The sequence below is a fragment of the Sarcophilus harrisii genome, chromosome 2, assembly GCF_902635505.1.
Source record: "Sarcophilus harrisii chromosome 2, mSarHar1.11, whole genome shotgun sequence".
NCBI classification, from domain to species: domain Eukaryota; kingdom Metazoa; phylum Chordata; class Mammalia; order Dasyuromorphia; family Dasyuridae; genus Sarcophilus; species Sarcophilus harrisii.
In genome coordinates, this window is record NC_045427.1 from 372,186,099 (window position 1) to 372,206,188 (window position 20,090).

The 20,090-nt window shown below is 33.4% G+C and overlaps 1 protein-coding gene across 3 annotated transcripts in view; it reads left to right on the forward strand.

Annotated features, from left to right (window-relative positions):
- The window catches only part of UBE2D2 (ubiquitin conjugating enzyme E2 D2), a 41,230-nt gene that overhangs the window by 5,463 nt on the left and 15,677 nt on the right, over positions 1–20,090 (forward strand). Inside the window, exon 1 of one of the 3 annotated variants that reach the window (XM_031953374.1) lies at positions 8,124–8,534. The exons of 1 other annotated variant lie outside the window; for it this stretch is intronic. The gene's annotated coding sequence lies outside the window, so the exon portion shown is untranslated. Of the gene's footprint in view, positions 1–8,123; positions 8,535–20,090 lie in introns of those variants that run through there. One more of the 3 variants, XM_031953375.1, reaches the window with a different exon arrangement.

The following is a 20,090-nucleotide window of genomic DNA, read 5'->3' on the forward strand; positions in this document are numbered from 1 at the left end:
TGCAGTTTTGATTCTTGGGAGATCTTGGTACTCCAGGTGTATTTCGCAGACATTGTAACATCACCAGGAGAATACAGTTGTGAAAGATGACCTTTTAAAATGATATATTTAAGAAATGTACTGTTAAAAAATTAGGTAATGGTTCTATTCAGAGCTAGTGCTTGAAAGAATATCATTGTCCTGGAATCCTGTCATAATTTTTCACATTATAGAAGAACAGATAGGGTCTTTATGTAAGAATTCAGTGGGGAAAAAGATGTTTTTAAGTAGCAATTTCCTAATACATTTACAATATGACTTTTTTTTCCTTCCTTCAGGAACTTGGCTATTTTTAAAATCCAGGTCCACCTGCTATTTTATTTGAAGTGCTTCATTTTGTGTTGTACTGCTTTGTAAATGCTATTGACTGGGATTGAGGGGTGGAGATTACTAGAAAACTAGCAACAAACTAACATATATTGATAATGGACAGTTTCAAAAAAGAAATGCTTCTAATATTTTTGGACAGGTGTATAAATTGAATTTTTAGTGTGGTGTATGGGTAGTTCCCATGGTAATGCACCCCAATGAACTCTGCTGTTGTCAAAGAGCCTCTGCCTCTGTACTAGGAGAGTAGGAAGGAATTTTCTGGCATTGGATCCTTCTTAGAATGGTCTTAATTAAACAAATTGAGTTTAAGGCAAAAATAGGTGGTTCCCAGACCAACTTGTAAAAGGCCATTTGACATGTAACATAGTTCAGTGATAGCTTTTGAATATCAGCCTTTAGTTTGTACTGATCCAGAAAAGTCAGTTCTTGTAGTTTTTTAGTAGGTATGGTAATTGAAGAATAGTGGCAAGTCTACATAACTGGTTATCATTGACTATTACTGAATGTCATGACTTTTTTTTGAATTACATTCAAAAAAAGCTATTTAATATAGTAGGGAACTACTATACTAAATGTAACAACCCTGTGTAACAAATATATTTTCTTCTTAACATGTTTCTAATACATAATTACAATAATAGTGTATTGTTTCTTGGGATAGAAAACGTTTTCCTCTCGTGGCTAGTAGCATATATGTAGCAAAAAGTTTATCCTAGGAATATGCTCTCCCAGTATATAGAACACTGTTAAGAAGTATGAGCTTTTGTTTAATCTTTGAGCTTTTTTAGGGCTAGAGGTTATGGTTTGATTGTTGTATTTAACTGTAATGGAAAGTGCAAGTTAGAGTTATAGAAAATTTCACTGATATTTTTAGGTTATATATAACCACCTAAAAAGACTGCTTGATGGACATTGGACAGGAAGATGTTCTGTTGAGGATAATTACTTTCCCAGGGTTCCATTCTCAAGATTGTTAAGTTAGTCATCATAGCATCTTGGAACCAAGAATTACTTTAGAGGATATATAATTCATTGTACAGGTGAAATAATTTGATTCACATTAGCTGTTACTAAGTGGTAGAGGGAGGACTAGAATAACCAAGAACTCTTGTCTCTCAGGTATATATTCCTTCTACCATATTGATTTATCACCATTTGGAGTCTGTGACTTCTGTTAGAAAGTTGATTAGTATTCTTTGTATTTTGTTTTTACCTTGAACAAAATTTTCTTGGTTCTGAATTACTGTACGTAAATTTTCTATCTTGACCTAAAACCATATAAAATTCACCTAAATTTTATTATGCTGTTGCTGACTAATCAGGGTAGGCCTAGGCCTATTCATGATGTAGATATACCTTTAATCATGTTAGTTTTATTTCTGCGTTAAGTAGAAATGATAATTAAATTCCACCTGAAAGAATTTTCTATTCAAGGCAGTATTCATGAAGAATCTTTAAAATTTTGAATAAGGAGGATGGATATAGCTATAGCTTGACAATTTCCCATTCAACAAGAATTTATTAGTAAATTGCCTATTATATTCAGGGTATGGAATATGAAGCAATATGAAAGGAGGTATACAAGTTATGATAAAGGGGGGGAGAAATGTATATGTGTGTATGTATACAGGATAACTGCCCCCCCCCCCAAAAAAAAAAAAGTGATCAGTATCAGGAAAGATCTTTTTTTTTTAAGGGGGTGATAAGTGACATGTCTTGAAAAATTCAAGAAATTAAAAGACTGAATAGGTTGAAAAAAATAGAATTATTCAGAAGGAAAGGAGTTCATTAAACTCCTAATGTTTTTGTTATTACAAGATGAAAAACTTGCTTTAAATGAAATCTCTGAAATTCACAACAGCAGTCTTTGATAAGGTCTGTCTAATTACTTGGTTTTTCCAGCTTTTGATCACATTAGATTGTCCTATAATGAACTTTCATGCCTATCTGTAGTTCTTTTTGTAAAAACAACCCCCCCCCCCAAAAAAAAGTATGATATCACATTTTATTTAATATTAGTAATTTAAGTTCAGGGCAGGATCAAAAAATGTAAGTGCAGCAGCTTGTAAGTAACAGCAGCATAAGTTATGAAGCAGAAATCAACATTGGTAAGCTTTTATGGAAATGGACCTTACATATTAAAAAAAAAATAGTCAAAATACTTATTTGAGGGCAGTTATAAGTTTGCTGCAAACTATCTTTAAGGAACCACAGAATCTTAAATAACTTTGTTGGAAAGAAGACTTTTCCTAGGCAAATTGTCTTTAATTCCTAAGTAATTTAGACATGTTAAAAGACCAAGTCCATTAAACAGTATCCTTCATTCAACTACTGAGTCAATTTCTGGTATGAATAGAATTTGCTCTGAGGAGTAAATGGCACTCTTTGATAAGTGGTCAAAGGATATGAACAGACAATTTTCAGATGAAGAAATTAAAATATTTCTAATCATATGAAAAACTGCTCTAAAATCACTATCAGAAAAATGCAAATTGACTAAGATGACAGGTAAAAATGATAAATTTTGGAGGGGATGTGGGAAAACTAGGACACTTGAAAAGGGAAAAGAACCCATGTGTGCAAAAATGTTTGTAGCCGCCCTTTTTTGTGGTGGCAAAGAACTGGAAACTGAGTGCATGTTTATCAGTTGGGGAATGGCTGAATAAGTTGTGGTATATGAATGTTAAGGAATATTCTTGTTCTGTAAGAGGTGATTATCAAGATGATTTTTAAGAAAGGCCGGGAGAGATTTAGATAAACATTAGCCAAGTGAGTAGAACCAAGAGAACATTGTACACAAGGCAAGATTAATGTGATGGGTGGGGCTCTTTTCAACAATGAGATGATTCAGGCCAATTCCAGTAGACTTGTGGTGGAGAGAACCATCTGCATCTAGAAGAAGGATTGTTGAGACTGAATGTACATCACAACGTAGGATGTTCACTTTTTTTGGTTTACTTTTTGTTTTTCTCATTTTTTTTCCTTTTTGATCTGATTTTTCTTGTGCATCATGATAAATGTGAAAATATGTATAGAAGAATTGTACATGTTTAACATTTCTTGGATTACTTGCTGTCTAGGTGAAAGGGTGAAGAAAAAGAGGAAGAAAATTTTCAAACACAGTTTTTTTTTTTTTTTGCATGTATGTTGAGAATTACCTTTGCATGTATTTTGAAAATAAAAACCTATTTTTTAAAAAACAAATAAATGGCAAAAGTTAGAAAGATAGCCAAGTTTAGGTTAATCTGGAACTTGAAGTCCTCTTCCACTAGATAATTACAGACTAATAAAGATGTGGGTCCACAAGTGTTATCTGAATTTTATTAAAATTCATTTTGAGACTAATTGAGGATGGGGTAGGGAGAAGTGGGGCTCAAATCTCACCATAATATATAAAGAATTATTTGGTCCTGTCATCCTTATACAAATTTAATTGGTGCGTTGGTATGAATTAGTTTTTTGATTTTTAAAAATAGAACTTGCTGCTTTCCCTCACATCTTACTTATGGTCAGAAAAGACAGGCTTTAAGGTTTAAAAGAAAGCATAATCTAAGTTAATATTCCTGTGTTAAAAATTGTATAAGTAATTTTCTATCAAAGATTGGACATTTAATGGTCTATAAAATGAGAAGTTAAATTTGTAAGGTGATGTAGATCTCTTAGGACAGTGTTTCTCAAACTTTTGTTCTCAGTATCTTCATGTTGTTAAAAAAAAAAAACTATTGAGGATCTGTTCAAAGAGTTTTTGTTCACATGGGTTATATTTATAGCTATTTACTATATTAGAAATAAAAAATAATTTTGAATTTGTAGACCCTCTGAAAGGGTTTCAGAGACCCCAACAATTCTTTGGACTACACTTTGAGGACCACTGTCTTAGGACATAGAAATTTCTTTTTTTTTTCTTTTTCTATATATATATATATATATATATATATAATAATAGCTGTACAAGAAAAATCAGATCAAAAGGCAAGCAAACAACAAAGGTGAAAATACTATAACATGACATTCAGTCCCTATGGTCAGTCCTCTCTTTGAATTCAGATGGCTCTCTCCATCACAAGTCTATTGGAATTGCCCTGAATCACCTCATTCTTGGAGAGTCAAGATCATCTTGTTGATATGTGTGTTTTGTTTTGTTTTGTTTTGTTTTTGGCGATTACATTTTCATTTTTTAATGCTTTCAAATTTCTATAAAGTTTTTCCAGCGAAACTGTTTTAATTTAATCAGATAGACTAAAATAATAAAAAACAAATAGCTTAGATAGACCCAGAACAAAAACATTTGGTATGTTTCCCAAAATATAGTGGGGGATGTTTCCTTTTGGTATTTTGGGGGTGTTTTTATTTTTGTAAATCCACTTCATTTGGTTCTCAATCTAGGGCTGAAAAGAAGCAGTATTTTTTTTTAATAGCTTTTTATTTGCAAGTTATATGCATGGGTAATTTTACAGCATTGACAATTGCCAAACCTTTTGTTCCAATTTTTCCCCTCCTTCCCCCCACCCCCTCCCCTAGATGACAGGATGACCAGTAGATGTTAAATATATTAAAGTATAAATTAAATACAAAATAAGTATACATGACCAAACCATTATTTTGCTGTACAAAAAAAATCGGACTCTGAAATATGTACAGTTAGCCTGTATAGGAAATCCAAAATGCCGGCAGGCAAAAATATAGGGAATGGGAATTCAATATAATGGTTCTTAGTCATCTCCCAGAGTTCTTACACTGGGTGTGCTGGTTCAGTTCATTACTGCTCCATTGGAACTGATTTGATTCATCTCATTGCTGAAGATAGCCAGGTCCATCAGAGTTGATCATCATCTAATATTGTTGTTGAAGTATATAATGATCTCCTGATCCTGCTCATTTCACTCAGCATCAGTTCGTGTAAGTCTCTCCAGGCCTTTCTGAAGTCATCCTGTTGGTCATTTCTTACCGAACAATAATATTCCATAATATTCATATACCACAATTTATTCAGCTATTCTCCAATTGATGGGCATCTACTCAGTTTCCAGTTTCTGGCCACTACAAAGAGGACTGCCACAAACATTCGTGCACATACAGGTCCCTTTCCCTTCGAAAAGAAGCAATATTAAGGTCTTTTAAAAAGTCTTAAAGTTTTGTCAGAATATAGTTCTTTTGTTATGAAATTAGAATATTAGATTTAAATTTTCCTACCTAAAAAAACTTTTAAAGCTATAATAGTTATAGGAAAATGAGACAGAAGCTTTAATGGTAACTAACGGAAGTCTAGCAGCTGTCTTCCATGGTAAGACCATGATTTTCTTAATTAACCCTGTGCCCAAAACTTGGAGAAAAAAGTTAATTCTACTACTCTACTGCTGATCATAATTCCTCTTAACCTGATCAGTAGCCTATATAAGAAACTCACCTGAAACAAAATGCTTTTTGCAGTAGCAAAGAAATGGAAGCCACGTAAGTACCCATTGATTTGGGGACAGAGTGGGGAACTAAACAAATTAATGCTGTATGAATGTGATTACTACTGCATAGTCCAAGAAAGGACAAATAAGACTAATTCGGAGAAGTGTAAGATAACTTCCATGAACTGGCGAAGGATGAAGTGAGCAAACAAATGAAATGTACAATGACTATAACAATGTAAATGGGGGAGAAAATGCGCTCTCTAATTTTAATCTTCAAATTTAGCTCCAGAGAAGTAGAAAACATTATACTAAATGTCAGATGTGAATTTGTTTTTTTTGATTTTGTTCAATTGCTTTTTTCCCCTCTTTCTAAACTTTTGTTACAAGGGTAGGCTAGGGGAGCTGCCTTTTATGAAAGGTATTCCAAAAAAAAGTTATCTTTTTCAAAAGGAAATACAGGCACAATTGATTTACAGTATCTTTATTCCCTATTGAAAGTTCATTGGCTTACTAGCTCCACTGTGCATATCCTAGAAGTGCTTTCTGAAAATCATCTCTTTGGTGTTACTCTGACTTTGGGGTTAATAGGATTAGATAATAAGATGTGTTAGTTGATGAAGGGGAAACACTTAAGGTTTAAAAATGAAGGGCCACAGAATAAGGTACTTGAAAGTCGGTATGGTCTCATGTGGATAGAGAGCTGGTCTTAAAAATCCTATTTCTGACACATTAATTTTGTGACCTTGAGCAGAGAGAGAAAATACATCATTTTTCTTTCCTTAGATAGTGTTATAGCCTTTGGGTGAAGAAACATTACATACAGTCATCAGTAGTATTTTGGTTTTGTTTAATTTTTGTTGTTGTTACAAAGGAAGACCTACTAGGTTGGGACCGAGTAAGTGGTATACAGAAATGACTGATGTGGGGGTAAAAAATGGATCATGAATTTTGAGGTGGAAAAGACCTCATAGGTCATCTAGTTAGCTGCTTCCTTCCCATCTTCCCCTTCCTGTTTTGTAGATGAGGAAATATAAAGTATAAATGTGGGGTGAAATGTATGCTTTTTAAAAAATACTTTTATTCTATAATATTTAAATTTTTAAAAAGCTTTTTATTTTTAAAATATATACCTAGTTTTCAACATTCATTCTTGCAAAACCTTGGGTTCCAAATTTTTAACCTCCCTTTCCCCCATCCCCTCCCTTAGATGACAAGTAAATTAATATATGTTAAACATGTGCAGTTTTTCTATACATATTATATTTTAATTTAAGCAGTTGCTAAAGAATGCCAACACCTATGCAAAGATGCCCAAATTTAACTGCATGTTGAGTCTTGTATGGTATTTTATCCCATAATCCAAATTAATTGGTACAGCTGAAGTAGAAATCCGTGACAAAGTTTTGTTCATAATTTAAATTTTTCATTTCTCCTATCATCATTGCACTGCCATGTGTGTTTCACAAGACTGTACTAAACTTGGTAGTTCAAGGTATAGAAGTCAATGAGATTGCCAAGGAAGAAGATGAAGAGAAAAGAAAAGGGGGCCAAATAGAGAATTTGGAGGGAGAAATTTATACTTCTGGTGGAAGGAGGTATGAAGATGAGGAACCAATAAAAGAGTCAAGAAAGGAGAAATGTGAGGGGAAAAAACCAAGCTTTCTTTAAGCAAAGAAAGAGGCTTTCAACAGTATAATAATAATAATAATAATAATAATAATAATAAAGTTAAAGGTGATGAGGATTGAGGAAAAAGTAATTGAAACTCTTAAAATAGTTTTTCCCAAAGCATCTGATCATCTCTGATAAGCCCTAATGCTTTGTGGTGATTTTGTTTTTTATTCGATTTTTTTGTTTTGTTTTGTTTTTTAAACATTAACTAGTCTGTTATTCAGAGGCTTTAATAAATCACATGCTGGGGTTAATTGGGGAGGGGAAGGGGGCAGGGATCAGAAATAGTCTGAGTAATTCTTTTAAAAATAAATTTTAAAGTTATATACATGATAGAATTTGGATCTTAGTTGTACAATTCCGCTTTTCTTACCTCCAAACTCTTTGTAAATAACTAGTTTTCCAGTCTACCAAAATTGTAACAGTTTCATTTTCAGCTAGTTTTAAATGTATACTATATAAAGAATAACAATACAATCAGTATAAAAGTTGATCAGATTGTTTCCCTTTTTCTTTAACCCCAGCAAAGTACCTGCATTCTTGACATTATAAGGGATATATTTTAAATTTTGCAGATATTGATATAATTAAGAGAATCAATAAAAAAAATAGTTCATTAGGTTTCCAAGATTTCATCTTTAGTTTAATAAATTCAGATGCTTATTCTGTAATTGAAAATAACCAGAAAGAGGTGCTTGACTGTTGATTTGGTGGGATATGTTGGACAGGAACAAATAAGGTGGAGTGCCATTCTCTTTTCCCATCCCTGCTCCCCTTGATGGCCTATACCCACCACTTTTTAATATCCACAAAGCATCCCAGAATGGAACTTTTACTCTTTCCTCTCTTTTCCCTCTCTTCTCCAGGTTGGGGCCTTGGTGGTGATCAGTGTGGTATGTGTTGGAGGCATTTCTTGCCAAAATAACCAAAGTTCCTTTTTGGTGTCTATGGACCACAGATGTACATCCTAACAGCATCTTTCCCAGACTCTTGCAGACATCTTGAGGAGTGACATACTTACTAGGCAGATGTCATCAACATCAGGGCTCAGCTGGAGACCCTGGCTACTCAAGTGCCAGAGAGCAACCTCTGGTATTACAAAGTTTCCTAAACTGCTATTTCTCATGGTCCCCTTGAAATAATGGTATCGGCCTAACTGGCCACTTTCTGGAAGCCTTGCTGTATCTCCTTCCCCTTGCAAGCCTTGAGTTGAGTATAGAGGTATAGCTAGAGGCATGTGCCTTGATGACTGAGAACTCTTTATTATACCAAAGTAAGGGAATATCTATACTATCTTTCTCTCTGGTAGCCAGTTCTTTCCCTCCTGTGTCATACATAAATGGGAGTAAAAATTGGAATAAAAAATTGAGCAAAACACCAATAATAAGAGGAGACTGTTCAAATTTGAGTTTTTATTAAATACATAGATGTTTGGAAATAAATTCATTCAAACTAGGCAAACAAAAGGTTTTACTTTTTGTTCACTTTAAAAAAAAAACTTTTAAGTTTTTCTTGGGTGTTTTCTAAGGTACTTGAAAGTCAGTATGGTCTCATGGGTAGAGAGCTGGCCTAAAAACTCCTATTTCTGACACATTAACTTTGTGACCTTGAGTAAGTCACTTAACCTCTTAGTGCTCTGAACAACTACGGTATAGATAAATGTCTGACCTGTATTAATTTAGAGAGTTTTCTTTTTCTAGGAGTTTTCTATACCAATAAAATCATACCCTATTTTTCAAGATGCTTAAATTCAAATATTGATATTTTTTCCCTCTATGATTCACTTGGATATTCCAATTAACAATGTTAATCAGGAGTTTCTCATGTCTAGGGGCTCAGTTTTGTTAAATTTGTAATAGATTAGTTTACTATCTTAGGATGAACATGGTTAATATAAATTCTCATTTCATAGGAAATAAGGCAAAATGCATTGAAATAGAACAAAAACTTTCAAGAAATATCTGTGTGGAGCTTGTTTATGTGGTTTTTGAGGGGAAGAGGTGGTAGAGTTCAACTCTAGGGTAGAGGCTGTGGTATACATAGAATAAATTTGGGGAGGAGATTCTAACACAAAACATTGAGAAATTAAAAAGAGCATAATTAAATGCTTTTCATAGTATGCATCCAAGGTACAAAAAGAAAACAACAAAATGGGGAAAGGCAATCATAAATGATAAATTTTTTCTAAATTTATGAAGAACTTGTTACGCAAGGTCCATACCTCTAGGTAAGTCATCACAGAAGTTTAAATATAGTTTATATGTGAGGAAATGAACCTTAAATATCATGGGGGGAAATGCATATTGGAAAGAGCTTTTAGAGTACTCTTAAATAACATAGTTATTAAAGCCAATTGGGAAGTCTTTAGTTGGTAACTTAAGAACCAGGCAAGTAGTCATCAAGTATTAGGTCCTTATTTTGTCATGGGTACTGTGCATACAAGTACTGCGGATATAAAGGGGGAAAAGTCATTTTCTCTATCCATAGGGTTCGGGTTACATTCTAGTGAAGTGATAAAAGGTGATCTCTGAGTGAAGAGCACTTAAAGAAAGTTGAGGAAAAGCTTCTTGTAAAAGGGGATTTGAGCTGTGTACTGAAGGAAGGTAGGGGACATTTAAGAGATGACTTAAAGGACAGTAGCACAAAATTGGGAGATGGAATATCATCATGTGAGGAGCAACAAGTTCACCTGGTATGTAAAGTTTAGGAAGAGATTAAAGTGTAAGGTAATTAGAAAGTAGGAACGGACCAGGTTGTGAAGGAATTTAAAAATTAAGCAAGGAATTTTATATTTTATCCTAGGGGGCTCAAATAGGGAATCACTGGAGTTTGAATGAGAGAGGAGAACCAGAAATTATTGAAATAGTCTAGGCATGATGTAATGAAAGCCCGCTGACAGTGGAAAAAGAGAGGTTATAAAGGTAGAAATGTCAAGACCTGCCAATAGATGAAACCAAATATGAGTAAAGAATCAAAAATAACTTAGAACTAAGGTTGAGAATCCTGGGGATTAGGAAAATGATTCCTTTACAGTTATAAGGAAGTTCAGAAGAGACTGGTTAGGGGGAAGGAAGGAGAAAATGAGTTTTGTTTTGTGTTGAGTTCAGGATATCTCATTGTTGATATCTAAGAGGCAGTCATTGATATTAAATTAGATGATGCTCTGTAAACTCATCAGGAATAAATAGATCTAAGAATCCTCTGCAAAGAGATGATTGAACCCAAGAGAAGAAAGGAGAAGAATGTATAGAGGGAAAACATGGCCCAGAACATTATTTTGATAGATATCCACAATTTAATGGCCATAACCTGAAGGAAGATCTAGCAAAGGATACTTTGAAAGGGTCAGAAAGATAGGAGAAAGAGAGCACAGCACAGAAACCTAGAGAGGAGAAAGTACCCAAGGAAAAAGGGTAAATGATCTTGTTAAAGGTTGCAAAGAGATCAAAAAGGATAAACAATTAAGAAGAGGTTTTTAGGTTTAGTAATTGAAGAATTATTGTAACTTTGGAGAAAACATTTTCAGTTGAATGAAGTTGAAAGCTAGACTGGAGAAGGTTTAGAATCCAGTGAGAAGAGTAGAGATGTAATTATGTATACATTACTAATGACTCCATAAATTGATCCACTCTTTCTAGAAAAGGTTGATAAATGATTAGCTTCAAAAATGTAGAAACATCCATAGAGATAAAGTAAGGGCCAGAGAATAGTCATTTGTCTTTTGGAATCCTCTTTCAATGCTCAACTTGAGTGAATTTTCTCTATAAAGCCTTCTGTAAAGTGTTCCCTGCCTTCCTAAAATTACCTCCTTTTTATTTTACTTTTCTGTGTACCTGCCTTATCTTTCCTTTCCCAGGTACTATGTAAGCTCCTTTAAGGGCAGAATAATTTTTTGTGTATGTTTCTGGTGCCTTGTACATAAATAGGTACTCAGTAAACATTAGTTTATCAATTTCGATCTATTTTTATAATGAGGGAACATTAATAGTATAAGTTTGTTGACTTTATATCCTGTTCACTAATATTTCTAAAAGATTTTTCAGGTTTTTTCCTCCCCCCACGGTACAAGAGACCTCACTATTTTGTGACTTGACTTAGTTTTTTTTTTTTTTTTTAATTTAGTTTTTCAAGACTTCAAAATGTGATTTATTATAAATTAGAAATCTCAGTTTCTGTATATTTGATTGTTTTGAACCTTAAAATAATCAGGATAGCAGATTTGCCTAGCTTATTTAAGTGTATGGCTATTTTGGGGATTTAAAAATTTGTTAGTTCCCAAACTATACATTGTTTATCATTTTATGTAATTGTTAAAAGTTGTGTTAATAAGACACTTTTATTAGTGGAATTTATATTGGTTTTCAATGGATTGCTATAGTTCTCGAACAAGATCCCTTAACTTAGCGGCCACAAAATTTCAAAATATATTGTAATCTAATTGGTATTTCATTATTTTGTGTATTTAAAAACATTATTCAGAGGAAGGGTGCAGAATGCATATAGGCTTCACCATACTCCAAAAGGAAGGAATACATGACACAAAAAGTTAAGAATTCTTCTCTAAAGACTTTAGTTCTTGTGAATCTCTTCAAATAATAAATACTATGCTTCATAGGAAAAATGTTTCTCTTTGCTGGCATTTAGAAAGCCATTTAGCTCTTTTTGCTTTTTCTTTACACGCTGAAAAATATCAGAGGTTTCTCAAAAACAAAAACAGTAGTCTTTTCAACACATTATTGATATTGTTTCCTCTAACAAGCTTTTTTTTTAAATTTTCTTATTTATCTGGGGTTTCATTTGGATATAATAGCATAATATATACTATAAAAAGTTTAGATACTTGAAACCAATTCTTATCATCTATGCTATTTAATTATGAGTTTTGTGGAGTGTTTTTAATTCAATAAATAATTAATGAGATTGTACAGTCATTAAGATTTGTCAAAAATCATTTATCAAGCCTACTGTGTGTCAGATATTGGGCATACAAATTCAAAATTGAGAACAGTACCTGCTCTCAAGAAGAGGTGGTCGGTGGGTGAGAATACATGTTCATAGATGAATAAAGAATACATAACAAAGTAATTTAGAAGATGGGATACTGAGAACTGAGAGAATAAAGAAAAGTCTTTTGAAGGAAGTGACATCTATAACTGAGCTTTAAAAGGAGCTGAAATTCAGAAAGCATTGGGTGAGAACATGCAAACATGTCTGTACAAGAGAGTGGATGAAGCCTAGGGATAAATTATCTTTTATAGAGGCTAGCAAGGAGGCCAATTGGAATACCAGCTACAGTTTCTTATTCAAATGAATAATCCATTAAGTTTTACAGTTTACCTACTTTGCTGGAACAAGAAAAAAATACACTATAATAACCCTGATTTTTTACTGTTTCTCCCTTTTCTTAAGCCCCAGTGCTATTTTCCTCTTCAGATTACCTGGTTTTGTATTTTTTTTCTTGTGTGTGGTCATTTTAATTTTAGTAGAAAGTAATGTACTTGAAGGCATGAACTAGTTCTCATTTGTCTTAATATCTTATATTCCAGTACTTAGTACAGTGCTTTTTTTGCACATGATGAAATCTAAAGATAGTATGGGAATACTAAATCCAGTTTGGTATAAAGCAGCTGTTCAACACAGCTGTCAACCTTCTCTTCCCAATGCCAACCTTCCCACCAACATGACAACCCCCTCTGAGGACTTTTGCCATTAGAAATTGAAAGCAAAAATTTTCCACTTTAAACCCTATTCATACAACCCAAGGACTTATTGGTAGAATATTGAAATTTTAAAAGATAGTCCTTCATTTGTGAAGTAAAGTTTTGGCTTATATAATTTTTCAGTTTCTGGAAGGGAAGTAACAATGGACAGAGTGTGTGCACACCACCACTTTCCTTGAGGTGGTGGAGAAGTACGTGGAATGTATATGGCAAGCTTTTTGTAGGACAGGAACAAGATTATCACAAAATGGACAGAGGGTTTTGATCTGCATCATTGGAGGGAGCATTAATGAGATGATAGATCCATTGAATACAGAGGTAACTGAAATGCTAACTTACTATCCCAGTTAATGTGTTTAGGAACTTGATCAGTGTGCTAGAGTCATGCTGACCTTTATATACATACTTTAAATTTGGATTTTGGAGATTCTTGTCCTAATGGTTTTCAGACCAAGTCATAAACATCTTATTAGGTCCTTGTTCTGTCCTATCTTTCTATAGCCTTGATGCTGACGTTAGTGTAACCTCAGATGTTGAGGTTGGCAAGCTTTTTTTCTTAGAGGAAATTGTGTATTCCTCCTCTACAGAAAGGATTAAGTGGAGGTTGAAAGGCCAATTGTTGGGAGTATTGTAGACAATATTTTGCTTTTGTTACAGGTTAGACTTAGTGACCTCTGTTATCCCTTGAGATTCTATATATTTTTGTCTAGCTAGTCCTAACCTCCTTTCCTGGTATTGTAGAAGTATAACCTCTAACATCTTTGTATCCTATCATAATCAAGTTAAATATTGCATTTTCACAAATACAGGATAGTGGAAAAAGCATTGGATGTGGAGGGAAGATTCTGGTTTCAAGTTCTAATTTTTACCTAGTGATAATTGTATTAGCTTGGAAATTCATTCACTTCCCTAGACTTCTTTAAAATGGTCTGCCTGTATCATAGGTTTGCTGTGGAAATCAAATGAATCAGGTTTATAAACTACTTTATGAATGATTTGTTCGGCATCTCTAAGATCTTTATCTCTGTAGCAGAGTTTTAAAAAAATATATAAATATATATGTCCTTAAATCTTTTCTGAAATTTCCACAAAAAACTAAAGTGGTTTTAGTAAAACCATTTAAGGAGTCAAATGAGAGCCTATTATCCTTAGGTTCCTAGACAGGGTTCTTAACTTGGTGTCTATGAATATTTTTAGTATTTTGATAACTGTATTTCACTATAATAAATGTAATCTATGCATTTTAAGCATCTAAAATATTCTGAGAAGGAATCCATAGGTTTTACCGACTGCCAGAGGGAAATGTGACACATAAAAAGGTTTGTTTCCTTGTTTCCAGACCAGTAACAATGTTTTACTTTCATAAAAATCAGTGTGGGGGAAAAATTTTTTTTAACATGAAAGAGAAGCTGCATTGCTGCCAATTTAGGTACAAATCAACTTTATATGTAGAAATAAGCATATGAAAGCTAGAAACTATGAAAATTGCTTATAGCCCTTGATATCCAAAGATATTAAATCTTTGCAACTCTGCTTTATCTTCTGACCTATATTTCCAAATAAAAATACCTCATAGAAAAAACTGGATAGTAACTTCGTAAACTTGGAGTTGCAGTTTTTTCCAGAAGTATTTATCTTTAGGGTCTCTTTAAAGAAAAATAAACTGTGAATGTCACATTTAAAAAAAGAATTTCCAATCATATCAAAGGATTTTGTTTTAACCTATTCAGGTAGTAACTTCCTTAATTTAGTGATGAGAGGTTCAAAATACAATCTTAAGACAAAGCCAATGTGTTGATTTGTTCTTCTTGATTACATATTTGTTAAAAGAGAAAACATCTATTGGGATTCAGTGGGGGGAGATGGACTAGTGGATAATGACGGACATTTTAAAAGAGCATCAATAAAACATTTTTTAATTTTAAAAAATTGCTAATTTGGTTGTTAATGCATTTCATTAAATATTTATGCTTTTCAATGGGGAAGTTGTTTTTTTGAATGTGGCTTTACCTTACATGTTTTGACCTATAACTATAATACAAATCTAAATATAGGTCTACTGAAGCAGGAAAGATCAAAGGTTAAAACCACAAACTTAGATCATTACCAGTACTAGTTTAGCTTTAAAAATAATTTTATTTTTACAACTTTTTCTCCTATTACCATATTGGGGTGGGGGAGTTAGTCCCCCAAATCTATTTTTCACAAAACTCAAATTCAGTATATAATTATACTCAATAAAAGAACAAGTGTAAGTGACAAAATGAAGAAAGCAGTGATCATAAAAACATATTAAAAGAGTTCTTTATTAAAGCAAATGTTACACAAATTTTACAAAAGATTACTGTATAAAAATCTTGCATCTGTTTATCTCTCCCCTCCTCCTTCATCCCATTTTAGTACTGTGATCCATATTTAAGCAAGACTATTTTTTCATCTGTGTGTAGTTGACATTTTTATAGAATATATAAAAGTTAGCATACTTGTTAGGTTTTACTATCTAGTGCAGTTTGCATAAAGGATAATCTTAATCCCTCTAAATCTCTCTCCTTGTAGAGAATTCTTCTATTCTCACTGTTTCAATTACCACTACTAGCTGAATAACCCTCAATTTCTGTCTAGTCCTAATCTAAGGATAATGTCCATAATCCTTAGCCTTGTATTCTTATTACATATTACCTTTCCAACTGAAGTACTGCTCTTTCCCTTCAGACTTATTTCCCCTTTGGTTTGAGATTCTCTCCTGTGGTTTTGTTCAGTGTATTTCTCTTTAGCTTATGAACCCCAGAGAGTATCTTGTTCAACCTTTTCTTTTTTTTCTTTTTTTTTTCTTTTTTCTTTTTTATTTATTTAATAGTCTTTTATTTACAGGTTATATGCATGGGTAACTTTACAGCATTAACAATTGCCAAACCTCTTGTTCCAATTTTTCACCTCTTAGCCCCCACCCCCCACCCCCTCCCCCAGATGGCAGGATGACCAGTAGATGTTAAATATATTAAAATATAAATTAGATACACAATAAGTATACATGACCAAACCGTTATTTTGCTGTACAAAAAGAATCAGACTCTGAAATATTGTACAATTAGCTTGTGAAGGAAATCAAAAATGCAGGTGGGCATAAATATAGGGATTGGGAGTTCAATGTAATGGTTTTTAGTCATCACCCAGAGTTCTTTCTCTGGACGTAACTGGTTCAGTTCATTACTGCTCCATTGGAAATGATTTGGTTGATCTCGTTGCTGAGGATGGCCAGGTCCATCAGAACTGGTCATCATATAGTATTGTTGTTGAAGTATATAATGATCTCCTGATCCTGCTCATTTCACTCAGCATCAGTTCGTGTAAGTCTCTCCAGGCCTTTCTGAAATCATCCTGTTGGTCATTTCTTACAGTTCAACCTTTTCATTTTGCTGATAAGGAAATTGAGGTCCAGGGATATTAAGTGACTTGCTCCAAGGTCATTCTACTGTAAGCATCAAAGGTTAGGTTTGAACCTACATCTTCTAATTGTAGAAGAAATGCTTTTTCTACTTTAAAAGGAAGATTTCCTGATTAATTCCAAATCACAGTGATCTAATCCTCAACTATTATAACACTTTATGTTTGCACCTGGACATGGCTCTTATAATTGTAAACCCTTAGGGCAATATTTTTTCCTGTCTTTTACTGCTTCATACTTTTAAATTTTTAAACTTTTTAATGTATATCCATTTAACATCTACTGTGTTAAGATCAGGGGAAGAATAGTGTTCAGATAAGACTAGTTACAATTGTAATGTAATTTATGTCTGTTAGTGTGCATATTCCCCTCCTGGATCACTGCCTTGTCGTGGCGGAGGGGCTTGCGTAGCTCAATGAAACTATGAGCTATACCGTAAAGGGTTACCCAAGATGGACAGGTCATAGTGGAGAGTTCTGACAAAAGGTGATCCACTGGAGAAGGATATAGAAAACCTCTCCAGTATCTTTGCTAAGAAAACCCCATGGACAGTATTAAAATTTGCCTGGTGTGCTATGGTCTTAAGTCACAAAGAGTTGGATTTGACTGAACAAAAACAAAGTTATTATATAACAAAGAACAAAGATTTCATCTAAATGATTGCATTCTCCTTGGGGATAGGAATAGCCTTCTAACTTAAAAATTATTAAATTCCATGGTATTGAACACGGTACTATATACAATTCTGTATTAGATTATTGAGAATATTCTTAATGGGTTTTTTGTTTTTTGGTATACTTAGCTTTTCTATACCATGTTATGTCTGTGGGTCTACCCTTTTTCTATTTCTATTTCTGTTTCCTATAATTAGATCTGAGCTCTAAGAGAAGCAACAGATGAAGGAAAAAAATAGAATTTAGTGACATATAGTATGACTGTTCTATAAACCTATAGAGGTTTTATCTGTAGCTGTCTTTACCATCCTAATCTCTGCCCAAAGTCCAATTATTTGTAATCCTGTAAGAAGATTGCTATTTTACCACCACTATTGATAAATTATTTTCAACTACTTGCTGCTAGCTAAAAGAAAATGAGAAGACTTGAATAATTCTGGGTAGACATAGCAGACAAGTAAAGTAGGGATAGATATTTAAAGATCCTTTGCTTATTGCATATGCATTCTTAGTGACTTCTTGAGATTGTTGATTAAACTAGTCAGTGGCTAACACTAGGAGAGAGTTGTATCCTAGAACCTTCTTAGGAAAATGGAAGACCATGCAGGAGTAAGCACAAATTAAAAGACCTTTGTGCCTTTGCCAGGAAAGTTCTCCTTTCCTCTTACACTGAAGATACCACTCATCTTTTCAGACTCAGTTTAAATAAGCTTTTCTCCCTCTCCTCTTTTGAATTTTTCTAGCACCTTATAAAATGCTTTTTGTTGAAAGTTATCATTATCATTCTCTGTGTGTGTGTGTAAAATCTGTTGCTTATAACTTGGCTTTTCTCACTTCTACATTGTAAGCTGAGGACTTGGACTTTGTGCTTGTTTCTTTTAGTATATCCTCAATACATATTTTTGAAAGGGTCATAGATTTAGACTTGTATGGTGTTACTCATAACTCCCAGGTACAGAACCAAATTAAAATTCAGTTGGGAAATAAAGTAAATACAATAATAAACATAAATAATACATTTTGAAACTCATCAGAATTTTGCGTAAAAGAATTCTTAATATATGGACTAGTTACCCCCATTTTTATTTGATTTTGACATCACTTTTCTGAGGAACCTTACCAACCCTCACATTTTATAGATGAAGTTCTTTGACTTCTCCAAAGTTTTACAGTTCACCCAGCCTAAACAAAAAACCTGTGTCTTTTGACTCCCAAGAACTAGCACTCTTTCCACTGAACCATACTGCTTTTGACTATTTTGAATAACGTTATTTCCTGTGATTTGGACATTGAATTTGTGTTAATGGAGCATGTGTCTGGTTTAACACTTTTTCCCCCTCCTTAAAAACAGGCTCATTTTATAGTTAGCTCTTATTAAATGGATGCTATAATAGCTGTCAAATGTGGGTGGCTCAAACAAATCTGAATCGCAAATAAAAATAATACTTTTAGATTTTATTGCTTGATGTTACCTTTAATGTAAAAATGTTAACTTTTGTTTTTTAATAGCATAAAAGATAAAAGAATTACAGGTTAAATCCATCTACTTGATAGTTTTGCAACAACAAGAAAAAGTTTGCTTAAATGCCTATTATAGCTTATTTTATTTAGTATTTTAGTTCAGAATTTAAAAAATTTTTTTGAAAACCTATATTTAGCTAGCATTGCTTTAGTGAATAAGAGAAATATATACTTTGACTCAAGTCAAGCAGTGCTTTGGTGATAATGTAGATAGGCATTTTTTTGAAATGCTTATTGCTAGAGAAAGAATTAAGGACTTACAGAAAATTCCTTCTTCCAAACTCCCCTCCATTTTTCCCATTTGATTCCTTGAGATGTATAGAAAAAGCAACACTTAAAAACTAGAAGTGTCTTAGGGTTGAGGGCATAGTGCATGCTATAACATCTGTATACATTTTAGAACTATTTGAGATCCCAGTTCCTGGACTGTCCTGTTTTCCTTATTTTATACAGTCTTAAAAGACTGTAGTGTTTTAGAAAACACTACTGATATCAGGAGATATAGATATAGATACACACACACACACACACACACACACACACACACACACTGTAAATAACTAAGCAAAGCACTTTTGTTTCAGCTATTAGAAGCAGAAAACTTCAGACCTTAAAAAGAAATGAATAGAGCACCAGCCCTGGAATTTAGGAGGACCTGAGTTCAAAAGTGACCTCAGACACAGAAGTATTAACTTACGAGCTGTGTGACCCTGGGCAAGTCACTTAACCCCAATTGCCTCACACATGGAAAAGAAAAGAACCAATCTCTAAAAGACTCAAAAGTTAAGATTTTCATTATCATACATTATTGTATATGTATTATTCTTAGTGACTTTTTGAGATTGTTGATTTAAGCTAGTCAGTGGCTGACACTTAAGAGAGGGTTGTATCCTAGAACCTTGTTAGGAAATTGGAAGACCACTAGGAATAAGCCCAAATAAATGAGACCTTTGTGCCTTTGCTAGGAAATCTGCTGTTGCTGCATGAGAACATTATTATTGAGGAGCATTACTATTTGGAGGAGGGGGATCTTTAGAAGTGTTCTGTACCCTTATTTTAATAACAGAATTTACCTACTAAATTTATCTACTAAAAAATAAAATGTTTCATTATTGGCCATTTGAATGGGGGGAAGGGAGAGTAGCTCCTGGACAAGAATGCAACTTGAATATAATGAAATTCTGAAGACTCATCTGAACTTAATATTACATTGCCATCAGGATTTTTAGACTGCTGATCCCTGGGAAGAGGAGCTATTTAAAGAAGTAGGAAAAAGAAACTTTGTAGA